At 40.6% G+C, this 12,899-nt stretch overlaps 1 protein-coding gene, 1 long non-coding RNA gene and 1 pseudogene across 5 annotated transcripts in view; all 3 read left to right on the forward strand.

Moving 5' to 3' along the window:
- LOC138171490 (PDZ domain-containing protein 2-like) overlaps positions 1 to 12,899 on the forward strand; it is a 539,177-nt gene that overhangs the window by 427,813 nt on the left and 98,465 nt on the right. The gene's annotated exons all lie outside the window — the stretch shown is intronic.
- Positions 1 to 12,899, forward strand: part of LOC138171518 (uncharacterized) — a 579,386-nt gene that overhangs the window by 414,232 nt on the left and 152,255 nt on the right. The window lies entirely within an intron of this gene.
- Positions 1,516 to 2,048, forward strand: LOC138171508 (large ribosomal subunit protein eL32 pseudogene; annotated as a pseudogene).

Raw genomic sequence — 12,899 nt, forward strand, 5'->3', positions numbered from 1 at the left:
TCGGTTCAGGTGCCACCTCCCATGAAGCCTTTCTTGATCCTCACATTTGTTGGGACCCTCTGCCTCCTGAAATAACTTTGTCTCACTTTGTACTTATGTGAATGTATATGGCATCCATCCATCCATCCATTCATTCAATCCTTCTAGTAGAATGTCAGGGACTGGTGGGGTTTTGTCTCTTTATCCTCAGCACCAAGACCAGCGTCTTACACAAACTCTACTTGATAAATAATAGTCCATGCTTGCTAATTGTCTGTTGAATTGAGTAGACATTCAATCTAAAGTACTTCAAAACTCTGAAAAATCTGTAATTTCAACAATATTAATATTCAGTCAGATTGCAACCCCTCAATCAATGTCTTAATGACTAGCTGTAGAAAACAAAAACAGAAATCAGTACTGGCTCACCAACTTTCTTATCATAAGCCTCTGAAACTGAGCTAGGCTTGTACTCAGTCACCCAGGTCATTGCCAGAGTGTCTCCTCTGCGCCTTAGGGGATCTGGGACTAACTCTATGCCATGTTGGAACATCAGAGAAGACCAGATTATAAGAATATGTTCTAATTTCCATGTATTTTTTTTATTTAAAGCAATTGGGGTTAAGCAACTTGCTCAAGGTTACACGACCAATTATTTTGTGTGAGTGTTAAGTATCTGAGGCCAGAACCGATCCCGGATCTCCCGACTCCAGGGCCGGCGCTCTTACTCACTGTGCCACCTGGCTGCCCCTCATTTTCGTATATTTCATTGGTGGTAGTATAACTATAAGGAACACATGGTGAGGAAAACTATCTCTACCAAGGCAGATCTATAACCGTTCTTCAACTTATATCTTAGTTTTCCTAGGAACACTGCAAAGTTCAGTGATCAGGGTAAAATTGACTATATGTGTCAGAGGCAAGTGGTCTAATGGATAATCAATCAGTTAATAAACATTATTGAGTATTTACTGTGTGCTACATACTGTGCCAGCCTCTGAATCAGAAATATGATGAGTATAGATGTGATATATAGATAGATACATCTATACACACATATACTATATTTAAAAGACAAACCATACAAATCTGTGCATATGAGATATAGAAATAGCATCATAGGATATATAATTCAAGTGCTGTTGGGTTACACAGAAACTGGAAGAAAGATTTCTGTAATTCAGTGGTTTGAAGGTTTATATTTTGAATCTGTGGAATGCCCTTCTTCATGATATCCCAGAAGAAGGGACATAGGCACTCGTTTACTCTTTTGTCCTTCTTGGAACTTCATGGGCTGTCTCCCTTGGGGAGGAGGATTACCCTTCAATATTATAGCAAGTAGAATTCCAGGGAATAGCCATGAACTCAAGGACAGTAATAGGAAGAATACCAAGAGAGATGGTGCCTCAGATCCCATCACCTTATCCCTAAGAGGCTGGTTCCTCTGTTGAAAAAAAAGTTGAAGAGCAGTAGATTTTGGCTTAATGTAAGGAGAGACTTCCCAGTGGAGGGAGCTGTCCAAAAGTAAAGGGAGTTGCCTTCTCTCTCTTTCTGTCGGTGCTTCCAGTGGAGGGACCGCTGTCTCTTCGCTGGCGCCATGCCCGCCCTCAGACCCCTCGTGAAGCCTAAAATCGTCAAGAAGAGGACCAAGAAGTTCATCCGGCACCAGTCCGACAGATATGTCAAGATCAAGAGAAACTGGCGTAAACCAAGAGGCATTGACAACAGGGTGCGAAGGCGATTCAAGGGCCAGATCTTGATGCCCAATATTGGTTATGGAAGCAATAAGAAGACAAAACACATGCTGCCAAGTGGATTCAGGAAGTTTTTGGTGCACAATGTCAAAGAGCTAGAAGTCCTTCTGATGTGCAACAAATCTTATTGTGCTGAGATTGCTCACAACGTTTCCTCTAAGAATCGGAAAGTTATTGTTGAGAGAGCAGCTCAGCTGGCCATCAAGATCACCAATCCAAACGCTAGACTGAGGAGTGAATAAAATGAGTAAAAAGCTTTGCACACTTATTTGTGTTAAATAAACTCGTAAACTACTAAAAAAAAAAAAAAGTAAAGGGAGTTACTTCAAGAATCAATGGCTTTCTGACCTTTGGGGGTCTTTAGGCATATCTGGATGACCATCATCAGGGATGTTGCAGGAGGCATCCTCTTCAGGTGTGACTTCTGAGATCCTTCCTCCTCTGTAAGTCTCTGAATCTGGAGCAGTGGATGGGGAGGGAAATGATACTGGGGGCGTGGGGGGGAGCAGTGGCAGAGCAAGAGGAAGCTTTGCCAGAGACTGCCCACAGCACCTGGTCTGATCAAGCACCTTCTCTTGAGGAGAGTTTCTTTACTCCGTGCATCTTCTCCCTAGTGGGTCCCCCACACACACTGTTGGTCATATTCACCCCCTTGGCAGCATGAAAGTGAAGTCTGTATAATCTGCCGTCATGTGTGTGTTCCTCTCCACCACAAGCACAGGCTGGTTTGTTATTTTGGGATTGCTCAGAGATGTTCTGTTGCTGTTAGTAATTTGGGCTTTTGTAAGTGCTGAAGCATTCAGTTGGGGGCCGGGGTGACATGTAGGAAGGCTCAGCTCTGAGGGTTTGAACCTTTTTGGCTTGTCTCTGCTCCTTTACCATTAATTGCCTTTCAGAACTGGGGGTAGAGCTTTGCTAGACTTGTATACCATGATCCTGAGCGTGGACTTAGAATAAAGGCTCATAAATTTAGAACTGAGATTCCAGAAAAGATGTTCCAATGAACCTCTGAGAGATTAAGTGACTTAATGTGGTCAGGGTCCCCCAGAGTAAGGGGCAGAGCTGGGTTGGGACTCACAATCTCTGACTCCAGAGCTAACATGCATGTTTAGACACTTAAAGATATTGATTTCTAGGTTAATTATAAACTTATTCCTATTCAAGTTTATTCTTTTTCATATCCTCCATGTTACACATTTATCTTCTTTATTCTGTATCCATCAATGTGAAAGATTTTTTAAAAATCATCCTCAAGGACTTATTACTATCCCTTACCTCAATTTTATACTCTGTCCTCTGCTTAACAAGCATTCATTTCAATTATACAAGCATATAGTAAGCTCCTACTGTGTGCCAGGCACCTACTAGGGTACAGGGATTTTAAAAAATGAAACAACACCTGCCTTCAAGGAGCTTTACATTCTATATGGGAATACAACCTGTAAGGCAATGTGTAAATTCAAGGCATTTACAGGAGGAAGAGAGCTCTGACAACTACTGGGAGAGGCTAATAGTAGTAATAGTAAAGCTGACATTTAGTAAAGGGGACCATGCCGGGCCCTGTGCTAAGCACTTTACAATTGCTATTCATTTGATCCTCTGGACAATTATGGAAGATAAGTGCTATTATTACCCTCATTTTATAGATGAGGAAACTGAGGCAAACAGAAGTTAAGTAACTTGCCCAGGATCACACAGCTAGTAAGTTGTCTGAGACTGAATTTGAACTCAGGTCTTCCTGACTCCAGGTCTGGTACTCTATCCACTGCACTACCTGGCAACTTTAGATAGAACGTGGCAGCTGAACTGAGCTTTGAAGGCATCTACAAATTCATTGAGGAGGCAGAGCCTTCAAAGGCAGGAAGGCAGAAGATGGATGGATGTTTGTGGAACAGGAAATAGGCCAGTTTGATTGGGATCTATGGTTTGAGAAAGAGAGTATTACTTTCTGAGTGACCTTGGGCAAGACAACCCTGCTGAGCCTAAGTTTTCTCATTTCTAAAATGAGAATACCAGTAGTTAGTATGAGATTTAGAGTGACTTGGTGAATACAGCACCATCCTTGGAGTCAGGAAAACCCTGGCATCAGGGTAGAACCCTCATCTCTGCCTCATAGTAACAGTATGATCTTTAACTTCTCAGAGCCCCCAGCAACTCTCTGAGATACTGAATTGTAGGACAGGTGCAAATCTGCATTGGTGGAGGGAATTTCCTCTGCAAAAATTCCTAATACTCATGAGATCTCAGGTTTGTTTGGATTTTGGACAAGTTCTATGATTCTGAGTACTTGCATCAAATATTGTGAAGATCAACTGGGATAAATGTCAGTGATAGTCTCCAGAAAGCTCCTGCAAAACCACAATTCTGCTCTTGTCTCTCCCCTCTGCCTCCCTTTTTTCTTCCCTTTTCCCCTTCTCCTTCCCCCTCCCTCTCCATCCTCCTTTCCCTCTTACTCTCCCTCTCCCCCATTATCAGAGTCTATCACTGTGTCTGGCATAGAGCAGACACTTAACAAAAGCTTCTTGAACTGAATTAAAAGGTAGTAGGAGAGAGATGGTAGAGGATTTTAAATGCTTAAACAGAAGAATTTCAATTTTATCCTGCAGGCAATAGGGAGCCACTGAAAATTTGTGTGCAGGGTGTATGTGTGTGTGTGTGTGTGTGTGTATGTGTATGTGTGTGTGACGTTATGGCACCTTTGAGTCTAAGAAAATTATTTTGGAAGCCATGGTGGAGGATAGATGGGAGAAGTGAGAGGTTGAAAGCAAGGAGACCAATTAAGAGACTATTGCAGTAGAGCAGCTAGGTGGCTCAGTGAGTAAAGCGCCAGCCCCAGAGTTAGGGGGACCCGAGTTCGGGTCTGGCCTCAGACACTTAACACCCACACCCACACCCACCCACACCCACACACAAAACTAGCCATGTAACCTTGGGCAAGTTACTTAACCCCAACTGCCCTCCAAAAGGCAGAGAGAGAGAGAGACAGAGAGACAGACAGAGAGAGAGAGAGAGAGACAGACAGACAGACAGACAGACAATTGCAGTAGTCCAGAGAAAAGGTGATGAGGGCTTAGACTCGTATTGTGCCTATGTAAGTAGAGAGAAGGGAACCAATGTCAGAGATGCTGAAGAACTCCAATAAAAAGACTACTTTTTCTTTTGTGTCTTTGAATAATCATTGGTCTGACTCCAGCTCCTCCTTAAACTCCTTTCACTTAAATGTTTTGCTTCCAAGGATCCTGGACCCCTGTAGCTGATGGTCATCAATCCAGACAGCTAATTTCTGTCATTATTCACTGTCTGCCTGCGGCCCCCATCTCTCCTCTGGTGTGAATTTCCCGTCAAAGCCAAGGTTTTTCTTCGACACAGGCCTGAGAAGCCCATGTGGATCAGACTCCATTTCTACTTGTCTGTAACTCTATATTGCAAGGCTCGTAAGAGAAGCCCCAGTTATTCATCCCCACTTACAGATGAGGAAACTGAATCTCAGAGATTAAATAACTTGTCCAAGGTCACACAATTAGTACAAAGCTGAGACCCTAACCCAACATGGTAGAGAGTAGAGACAGTGCTGGTCCAATAACTTTTGTAAACCTGAAGAAAACCTTCCTGTACCTGAATGAAACTCATGTGTAGACATCAATTCTGTGACTACAGATGTGCCTCTCCTGTACATATTGGTGCAGTTGGCTTTAACACACTGCAGCCCACAACTCCAAGCTCAGGAGATCCATTGCTATCAGCTTCCTAAGTAGCAGGTATAGGCATGTGCCAGCATGGCTGAGCCTTGAGACAATCATGTAGAATAGGCAGGGCAGGTATTATGATACTTATTTTACAGATAAGAAAAGAGAGACACTGAAATGAAATTACTTTCTAAAGAGGCCCTGAGGTGAGACAGCATGCTATAATGAAAAACATAATGGACTAAGTTTCTGGTGATCAAAGTTTTCATCCTGGATTTGCCACGAATTAGCTAAACCTTAAAGGAGCTAATGAGCATGAGTTAGTGAAGCTGGGAGAAGGCATCCTGGAGAGTCTGTAATTCTCTGTTGTCTTTTCTGGCTCTAAATTTGTGATTTTTCTGATTAGCTTGCATACATTCCTTGGTTCAGCAGCCCCTTTTCATTTGTTGTTGTATTACTTTGTAACTGTGCGTAGATGACTTCAAGAGTCTATTTCCTCCTCCCACCCCAGTTTCATTGTAAAGTCCTTGAGGACAAGGAGACATTTATTTTTATAACATCATCTTTGTTTTTCCTATTGCCTGCTTTGATATTCTTTATCTAGTAGTTCAATAATACTAATCACCTAGTTAGGAGAATTAGTGGCATTACAAATATACTGAGAACTTATTTGTTGTTTTTGTGCGTTATGATGAAAGCATTACTAGACAGATGCCACAGACAAACAGAATGTAGCCTGCTCTGATAGACGTGAGAGAGACCCTGGCTTTGATGGGAAATTCACACTAGAGAAATGATGGGAGCAGCAGGCCAACAGCGAATGATGACAAGGATTAGCCAGTTTGCATTGATCATTTACCATCAGCCAAGGAGCTTGTGAAAGTCCAGGAAATGCCTTCATGGAAAGATTCTGAGTGGAAATGAGCAAATTGTGAGGTGCTCAATTCTTTTTTCTTTCTTTTTTTAATGTGAAAATTGTTTTATACACACACACGTGCGCGCGTGCATATATATTTCAAATTACATGTAAAAGCAATTCTCCAACTTTTTTCTTTTTAAATGTTGAGTTCCAAATTCTCTCAGCTTTTTCCTCTTCCTCTCCCTGAGACAGCAAGTAATTGCATATAGATTATAAATGTGCACTCATGCAAAACATTTTCCATATAAGCCGTGTTGCAAAAGAGAACAAAGACCAAAAACAAACAAATCCAACAGAAACAAGAAAAATGAAGTAGGTGAAAATAGCATGCTATTTATCTGCACTCAGACCCCATTAGTTTTTTCTACAGAGGTGGATAGCATTTTTCATCATAGGTCCTTTTGGAATTGACTTGGATCATTATTTTGATCAGAGTAGCTAAGTTTCACACAGTCGATCACCCTTACAATGTTGCTCTTACAGTGTATAGTGATCTGGTTCTGCTCATTTCACTTTGCATCAGTTTATGTGTCTTTCCAGGTTTATCATTTCTTATCAGGTACTCAAATCTAAAACGGACATTTTCAGTAGCATATATGTTAAAAAGAGATTGTGCCATGAAGATGTGTATCATTTACCTAAAGAAAACCTTCCTTTACCTAAAGGAATTTCCTACATAGACACCGATTCTGTGAGGCCATTCATGTGCTCTTTGAATCTCAAGATTGCATGGACCAGAAAAGGACAGCCACCAAGAACCTAGGCAAAGCTCTTTATCCATTTCTAGCCCTTGAAATTAACTGGTAAAAATTTGCTTCTTTTTTTAAAAGTAAGCTTCATGCCATTCAAATTCATGTTAGAGTGGAAAAGATCCCTGGGACTAGAGTCAAGAGATCTGGGTTCAAGTGCATCCTGTTTCTTCATCTGTAAAATGGGAATAATAATACTTATACCAACTGCCTCTCAGGGCTGTTGTCAAGATCCACTGAAATAAGATTATGAGGAAGCCTCTGTAAACTCCATGACGGCAGGGTCCTGGCCTTATCTAACATGACATCTCACAGTATTCTGCTCACACTAGATACTTAAGGAAATGCTTGTTAAAGTAAATTGAGATGAAGGTGCCATTAAAATTATAACCGATAAATAGACTCACAAATTCCTGAGATGACGTTCATTTTTTTTTTTTACCAAGTATTACACTCACTGAGATAACCTCACTGCAACCTTAAGTGGCACAGTGAATAGAGTGCTGCAGTTGGCATCAGGAAGAATTGAGTTCAAATTCTGCCTCAGACACTTATGGGCCATGTGACCCTGGCCAAGGCACCTCATCTTTTTCAGGCTCATGTGCAAAATGGGAATAGTAATAAGGCCTGTCTCACAGGGTTATTGTGAAGATCAAATGAGATCATTTTCAAAGTGCTTTAAATGAGCTGGGGAAGGAAACGTCAAATCCCTCCAGTATCTATTCCAAGAAAACCCCAAAGGGGGTCACAAAGAGTCAGACACGACTGGAAATGACTGAACAGCTACATAAACCTCAACACACTAAATAAATGCTGGCTATTATTACTGATTATCATTACTCCCTTCTTTAAAGGATTTGGTTACTGACATTTTTGCTTTTTTACATTTGATAGTACCAGGAGGATTCACTTATTGCATAGAAAAGTCATTTATATCATATTTATGTATATATACACATATGTATGTATACACATATATGTATTTATATTTTACACGGATGGTTTAACTGTTTTATAGAGATTTGGGGGGTAGTTAGGTGACACCATAGTGCATAGAGTGCTGGCTGTGAAGTCAGGAAGACTCATCTTCCTGAGTTCAAATATGGCCTCAGACACTTACTAGCTGTGTGACCCTGGGCAAGTCACTTAACCCTGTTTGCCTTAGTTTCCTCATCTGTAAAATAATCTGGACAAGGAAATAGTGAACCACTCCAGTATCTCTGCCAAGAAAACTACAAATGGGATCATAGTCAGATGTGACTGAAATGACTCAACTATAACATATGTGAAGCATTGTGGATACAAAACAAAACGAAAAAGGCACTGTTCTCCCAAGAAGTGAAGTACAACAGAAAAACAGATGAATGGGAATGAAAGGCAGCTGGAGGGAGAGGAGAGAGCAGGAACGGCTAAAGGATCAGGGAAGGCTTCCATCATATGGGACACCTCAGAATCTTATAGACGCGGGAGTATACACTTCAGGCATGGAGATAGAATGCCAAGTTCAAGAAACTTGCATAAGGCTAGACAACGAAGGAGAATATTGTGAAATACCTGCAAAGGTAGTGGAACCAGATTGTGAAGGACTTGAAATCCCACCCTGAGAAATTGTACATATTTTTTAGTGTCAGTAGGGAGCTGCTGAGCATGGTTGAGCAGGGGAGTGACCTGGGCAGACTGGTGCTTTAGGAAAATTATTTTGGCATTTGGGTGGTGGGTAGATATGAGGAATCCTGAGTATCAGAACAAAGCAGGATATGATAACATTATCTTTTACCCTAATAACTGATATACTGTAGGTGAACTGAAGATGCAAAATAACATGCAGCTGAATGCACCTTTTCCTGTATAATTAATCTCTTTTCTGCCAAGACAGAGGCACAGCAGGTCTGAACATTTCGGGGTGTTAGTTGTGTTCTTGCTTTCTTTGTCTTCCTTATTCTATATTCTCTACTTCTCACCACTATAACATAAGTCAGATATAGAAGATACCCCCCACAAGTATTTCCTCTACTTATACCTCTTTCTCTTTCCTTATCTGTATATACATAGACATGTCTGTCTGTCTGTCTGTCTATCTATCTATCATCTGTCTATCTATCATCCATCTATCTACATATATATATAAAACCTCATTTAATTCAGTTCAATAAATACTTATTAAGTACTACTATGTGAAAGCACCTAAAGTTCTAGGTGCTAGAGTCATGGTACTGTTATTAACAAGAGGATCAAAGAAATTGACATGAAAGAGCTTTGAAAAATGCAGAAGCACTGCACGAATTCAATTCTACAAGCATTTATTAAACATTTCTTGTGTGCGTTGCACTGGGCTTGGGCAATGGGGGCACCCAAAGATAAAACAGACAATAGCCATTAGGTTCTGAGCTTAAATTCTAATATAAAATGAAGGCATCTGTATCCTACAATAGAATAATTCAAATCACCAAAGACGTAGATCTGGTAGATGTTTCCATGGTGTCCCTTAGGGGTGTGTCACACAGTAGTATGGTAGATCATTGGAATGAGAGCTGGAATACCTGAATTGTAGTCTGTATTCTGCCCCTGACTAATTTTGTAACCTTGGGAGAGTCATTTTTGCTTCTCCGGGACTTTATTTCTCCATCTTTTATAAGAGAGGCTAGTCCTGATAACCTCTTTCATCTCTAAAGATCTGTGATTCTATTTTAGATCAAGATAAAACTGCCATTTTGTTCAAGTTTGGAAAACAGTGGGAGGATTAAAGATCATAGGGGCCAGGAATGGGTAGGAATGCTCATTGTCTAAGGCTTCCCCACAGGATAATATTCCATCCATTTAGTGGGTACGAATTGAGGTAATAACAAGCAAATTCTGAAATACCTTCCCTGTGGGCTTGTAATGTGTGTCATGGTACTACAGAAACAAGAAAAAAACAGGAACTTAATCTTTTTCTGATAATTACTGTTTATAGTCTGGAGGCAGAATGGTTAAACCAAAGTCAGTGACCTGAGGCTTGTGTTTTAATCATTTTTATTTGCATGTCTCCTCCTGAATCCTCCAGATTCTTATTTACTTCGTGTAGTTTCCTGAGCATAAGGCTTGCCCAGTCCTGAACATGTAGAAGAATATACTCAACAGGCCCAGCCTAAGAATGTGTTCTCTAGCGAAATGGACAAGTTCTAAACTTTATCTTGGCCCTCCCTCCTCATCTGAGCCAAAGCCCCCTCATTTACCAACATTTGAAAAATTTAGTTTTTGCAGGAACTACTAATAAATAATCGGGCCAAATATGGAATGAACCCCCAAGTAAAACCTGAAATTTAAATTATTTGAATGGTACATTTACTCTGTCTCTTTCTGAATCTTTATAAAGTTCAGATTCTCTGATGTTGTTTTCTCTTTGTTTGCTTTTCTGATTCTGCTGAGCCCATTTTGCATCCCATCAGTAGGGCTTTCCATATTTCTTTGAAGTCTTCATAGTGGAGGTTTTATGGGCCACAGTATTGTAATTTATCAGTATATCATAATTTATTCAGTCAATTCCCAATTGGATCAAATGTTTTCATCATGATATTCTCTCTCCCACATACAACAATGTAGCATAACTAGAAAAAATAAAAATAGACATGAGGCCCCAGCTCTTTCTTACTCTTCATTACATACGATACTCAATCTTCTCCCTCCATACTTTTGCAATGACTGGTCCTCATTCCTGGAATGTACTCCCTCTTCATCTTTGCTTCTTACAATCACTGGCTTTCAGCTGAAATGGTATGGAGCCTTTCATGACTGCCCCCCACCCCAGATGCTAATGTCTTCCCCCAAAATTGTCTTGTATCTATTTTATACACATTGATATAAGTACATACATACACATATCTCCCTAGACTGTAAGCTCCTTGAGGGCAAGGACTGTTTTACTTTTATCTTTGCATCCTCGGTACCTAGCACCATGCCTGGCATACATTAGGCACTTAATAAATTATTGTTGATTGACTGATGCTTTTGGAATCTGAAATGTCGGGAAGGAAGTAGATCTCCTCTTAGAAGCTAGACCACTTGTTTCAGCATTTCAAAGCTAGTGACTTCTAGCACAATCCCAGAAGTGTGGAAGCTAGGACCAGAATGGGAAATAAAGGCAGTGGACTAGATAATTCCCAGATGTCTCTTTTAGTGCAAGATTCAGTGATCCCATGAATGCTCAAAGATGACTTGTACCCTTGAAATATATCCATAGACGTATGCCTCTATTTGGTTATATAGGAGGAACTGAACTGAATTTTACCTCTTTAAGTGGGGCAATTTTTTTTTTTGCTGTTTTTGGAGGGCAGTTGGGGTTAAGTGACTTGCCCAAGGTCACACAGCTAGTTTTTGTGTTAAGTGTCTGAGGCTGAATTTGAACTCAGGTCCTCTTGACTCCAGGGCCGGTGCTCTATTCACTGCGCCATCTAGCTGCCCCAATGGGGCTGTTTTTAATAATAATACTTTAAATAAAAATTTTTTAAAAATACTGTTTTAATAATAGCCATCATTTCTGTAGAGCTTTAATGTCTGCAAAGCACTTTACAAATATTATATCTCATTTTCTCCCCACAGCTATTTTGAGAAGTAGATACTATTATTATCTCCATTTTAAGGATGAGGAAACTGAGGCAGACAAAGTAAGAGAGTGGTCCAGAGACATATAGCTGATAAGGAGGGTGGGATCTGAACTTAGATCTTGCTGACCAGTACACTATCCACTGTGCCACCTTGCTGCCTCAATGCACAGTGTGCAGAAGCACATTCAGAATATTTTCTGTTCAGTCATTTCAGTCATGTCTAATTCTCCATGGTCCTATCTGAGGTTTTCTTGGCAGAGATAATGGAATGGTTTGCCATTTTCTTCTGCAGCTTATTTTACAGATGAGGAAACTGAGGCAAATAGAGTTAAGTGGCTCGCCCAGGGTCACACTGCTAGTAAGTGTCTGAGGCCACATTTGAACTCAGGTCTTCTGACTCCAGGCCCCAAGCTCTATCCATCTAGCTGCCCTACATTCAACATATATCCTCAGCTAACTGGGATGCTCAGGCAATAGCACGCCTTCATTTTGCTTTCTTATTAACTGAGAGTACAGCAACTCAACAAAAAAAACAACTTTTTTGCTGAAAAACTTACTTAAAAAAATGTTCGAGTCAAAGCTCTTGCCTTGGTGAGAGCATAGTTTGGTGAATGTAATTGAATCTGTTTTGAGTGATGATCTTGAGACTCAGGGTCCTTAGTCTAAATGTCAAGGCTCACAGTGCAGTTTTGTAGGTGCAAGAAGTGCTTGGTTGAATCTGTCTTGGGCCTAGAACATGACATTTTTAAAAAACAGATTTTCTACATGTGTGTGTGTGTGTGAGAAAGAGAGAGAGAGAGAACGTATATGAGACAAAGATGAAGAAACAGCTACACAAACAGATGAACACAGAAAGACAGAATGAGGACATTGAAGGATAGAGGGAGACATAGATGGAGAGACAAGCAAAAAGGTACAGACAGAAAGACAAAGGACACACAGACATATACATAGAAGAAGACAGACCTCCTAATTCTCCTCCTTCTGAAAGCAAAGTATAGGGAAAAATACTGATCAACTGACATTTCCAGGGTCGTTTTTCCTCTTCTCCTGGCTAATCAAGGTTTTACTGTGCATTAATAAGCAGAGAATCATAGGCTAAGAGATACAGAGCTGGAAGAGGCCACAGAGACCCTCTAGTCCAGACCACGCATTTTATAGCAGAAGAAAACAAGGTGTACAGAGGTTCAGTGACAAGCCCCGAATCACACAACTAGTGTCAGAGGCAG

Source organism: Petaurus breviceps, unplaced genomic scaffold, assembly GCF_028583685.1.
Source record: "Petaurus breviceps papuanus isolate PSGF00001 unplaced genomic scaffold, PetGlider_PUasm1.0 128, whole genome shotgun sequence".
In the NCBI taxonomy this organism is placed as follows: Eukaryota; Metazoa; Chordata; class Mammalia; order Diprotodontia; family Petauridae; genus Petaurus; species Petaurus breviceps.